Raw genomic sequence first — 3,976 nt, forward strand, 5'->3', positions numbered from 1 at the left:
CTGGTCCCCGCCCCTCTCAATCTCCATAATTGGGTGGGTGGGGAACGGCCCAAGAGAAACTTCACCAATCAGCGGGCGCTGTGGGAGGGCCCTCCTGTGAGGGGAGGGAGGGGGGAGAGCCAACTGAAAGAGTCCGGAATCTTTACCTGTTTGGTGTAGCTGTCAGCTTTGTGTTTAATATCAGCCTTCGTAATCTCCCAACTGCTCATCTCTGCAGCCTCAAGGACTAATTGCTAATAATTCCCACGCATTAAGCCAGTGGTTGTCAAACTCGAGCATGCATCAGAACCACCGGAAGGACTCGGTAAAACAGATTATTGAACCCCACACACCCCTGAAGATTCTGATTTAGCAAATTTGGGAGACGGTGCAAGAATTTGCACCGCTAATAGTTGCCAAGTAATGTCAATGGTGCTGGTCCGGGAGCACTCTGAGAAGCACTGTATTAATCACTTACTTTGAGCCTGACACTGGGCTAAATTCTTTCCATGCTTGAGCTCATTGATTTCTATTGTTAGCTCCCTTTTACGAATGCGGAAGCGAGTCTTGGATAGTGAGATCACCAACAAATGGTAGAACTGCGACCAGAATTCAGAATTCTTGCTTTTCAGAGCCCGTTCGCTTCCACTGGCATTTAGTACTGGGCAGTGCACACAAAAAGTCTAAGAGTTAATTGTGGAAATAATTCATGAAAGAATAATCTCCAGCATCCCAAGGAAGTGAAGAAACGTGAACATGAGAATAATATACCTAAAAGGCAGAGTGAAGTTTTGTGATTCCAGGGGTTTGCCAGAATGGCCAAAAGACTTGGTAAATAAGAGTATATAACCTAGACCCTACATTAGTGTTCTTTGAATTGCAGATCTCAACTCATCAACAGGTTTTGAAATCTTTTTGATGAATCTCAATGAGCATTGTTTTTAATGGGGGTAAATACACGAACATAAAATTTACCATTGTACCAGTCTTACAGTGTGCGTTTGGTAGATCCACAATGTTGTGCAATCAGCACCACTATCTAGTTCCAGAACATTTTCAACCCCCAAAAGAAACCCAAGTCCCATCCCCCCTCCTCCCAGCCCTTGGCAACCATAAATATACTTTCTGTATGAATGGATTTGCCTACTCTGGATAGTATGCATAAATGGAATCAAAATGTATGTGACCTTTTTGTTTGGCGTCATTCACTTAACCAAAATGTCTTTTAAACATGAAGGATATATGTATAAGGATATTTAATATAGTACTGTTTATCACAGACAAAATTATACACAGCATTTAGAATGATTAAAATAAAAAGAATTGGTAACACCAAATGCTGGCAAAACAAAATGGCATAATCACTTTGGAAAACAGATTAGCAGTTGCTTCTTTAGTAAAACATACACTTAACATATAATCCAGTAATCCACTTAATAGGTAATACCCAAAATAAAGAAAAGCTTATGTCCACAGAAAAACTACTACACAATAGTAGATGTATTCATAATTGCCTGAAACTGAAAACAACCTAAAATTTCATGAATGGTGAATGAATATACAAACTGTGTTATAAGTGTACAATGAAATACTATTCAATGATAAATGGAATCAACCACTGATATATGAAACAACTTGGATGAATTTCAAATGCATTGTGCTCAGGGAAAGAAACAAAATTCAAAAGGCTATATCCTGCATAATTCTACTCATATGACATTCTGGAAAAGGCAATTATAAGAGCAGAAAGCAGATCAGGGGTTGCCAGGAGCTACGTATGAAGGGAGGGGACTGTCTACACAGGTACGCTAGGGAACTATTTTGGAGTGATGGAAATGTTCTATAACATGATTGTGCCTACATGACTACACATTTATCAAAAGTTATAGAATTGTACACTAAGAAGTGTAAATTTTACTCTATGTGTCCCCAAACCTGACTTTTAAAAAAATACTGAAAATATCAATATCGTCAGTAAGAGGGAACCGATTAAATAAATTATAATACAGCCATAAAATAAAACAATATGAAGTCATTCCAAGAAAAGGGGGACTATATATACATATATCTCTATATATATATATATACACAGTTATTGTCACCAAGATGCATACAAAGATATTTTTTAAAGTGTAGTTCGTTATACAGTGTATAGTGTATAGCCTATATACAGCGTAGGGGAAATACAATTTGCTTGAATATTGTATATCTGAAAATATATACCAGAAAGTACTAACATTTAACTCATTGTATGATGCCTAATACCAAAGCTAATTAGAGATATTACTATAAAAGAAAATTACAGCCAATATCCCTTATGAATATCAATGCAAAAATCCTGGACAAAATATAAGCAAACTGAACCCAACAGCATACTAAAAGGATCATACACCACAACTAAGTGGAATTTCTCCCAGGAATGCAAGGGTGGTTCAACATAAGAAAATAAATTAATATATCATATTAATAGAATGAAAGGAAAAAGAAACACACAGTGATCTCAGTTGGTGCAGAAAAGGCATTTGAGAAAATCCAGCAACCTCATCTCTATTTTTTTTTTGACATGGGCAGGTACCAGGAACTGAACCTGGGTCTCCGGCAGGGCAGGAGAGAACTCTGCCACTGAATCACCATGGCCCTTCCCTTACCCCTTCTTTTTAATGGTCTCTGAAATACAATTTATTTGAACAATGGCTGCATTAACTAAGTGCTTAATATGGGGCAAGCTTTCTTTTGATTACCTCATGTAATCTTAACAATATTCAATTAGATATTATTATTCACATTTCACAAGTGAAGGAATTAAGGTGTAAAGAGGTTAAATTCTTGACCAGATCGCACAGTTGGCCTAGGTATTACTGACTGGGAAACGGTCTTCAAAATGCATGCACCATTATTAAAGACCTATTCTATGCTATACACAAGACACTGTAACAGACAATAATGCCTTCCAGAAGTGCTTCTCAACCTTTTCAAGGTCACAGTTTTGAAACTGTGCTGAAAGTTATGGGAACTCTCTTCAAATATGTCCCCAATATGTACTTCCAGGAAAATGGAGGAACAGGGAGGGTGCTACAAGGCCCCAAAGGAGTGAGTACACAAGCAGAAACTGTCCACATCAACGGTTCTGGAGCTCTGAAGACAAGGAGAGTTCTGTGCAGCCACCAAGGAAGTGCAGGACAAAGAGACTAAGAAACCACAATCAGAGACTGTTAGTAATTCAGGCTGTGGCTTCTGGTACCCATCCCCCACCCTGGAGGGAAGCAGCATCCAGCAGTCCAATCCTTGCCTGGTGGGCTGCTGCTGATGGGGACAGCCACAGAGTCCTCTGCCCGAAGTACAGAAGGGGACACAGCCCATTACTGATCTAGCTGTGGCCAATGAACTTAGACCACGGTAGCCACTGTTTTATTCCATCCTAGTCAGGCACCATGCACAATTGTTTCTACCACATCAGAGGCAGAACTGGCAAAGGGTCAAAAATACCTGCCTTTAGAAGGGCTGAGGGGAACAGCTTGATCAGCTGGGCACGTCACAAAAGTGCAGTCTCAGAAAGTAGAAGGGAAAAAAATACTTCTAGGAGTCTTCCCTGACCGTTTTGCCAGGACCCACTAGATCTGGCCTGTACCCTCTGCATGGATACCTGGCCCTGTTTTGGCTAGGAAATACTGATGAACCAACTGTCATAGAAGAGTCTTAACACAAACTCAATCAACAACAAAATACTAGATGAGAGACAAACTGACCTTCAAATAAGCCCATAAAGATAATCATATGCCCAAATTACAGTAAAAAATGACTGGCCATAATAAGAAATTGGGAGATATGGACCAAAGGAACAAATTAAAAAGTCAGGGGAGGGGGTGCAAGGGTAATTCAGTAGTAGAATTCTAGCCTGCTATGCGGGACACTCAGGTTCAATTCCCAGCCCATGCACTCTCCCGCACCTCCCCCCCCCAAAAAAAATCAACAAATGGTGCTGCAATAATGGGATTGT

The sequence above is a fragment of the Tamandua tetradactyla genome, chromosome 23 (genome assembly GCF_023851605.1).
Source record: "Tamandua tetradactyla isolate mTamTet1 chromosome 23, mTamTet1.pri, whole genome shotgun sequence".
In the NCBI taxonomy this organism is placed as follows: domain Eukaryota; kingdom Metazoa; phylum Chordata; class Mammalia; order Pilosa; family Myrmecophagidae; genus Tamandua; species Tamandua tetradactyla.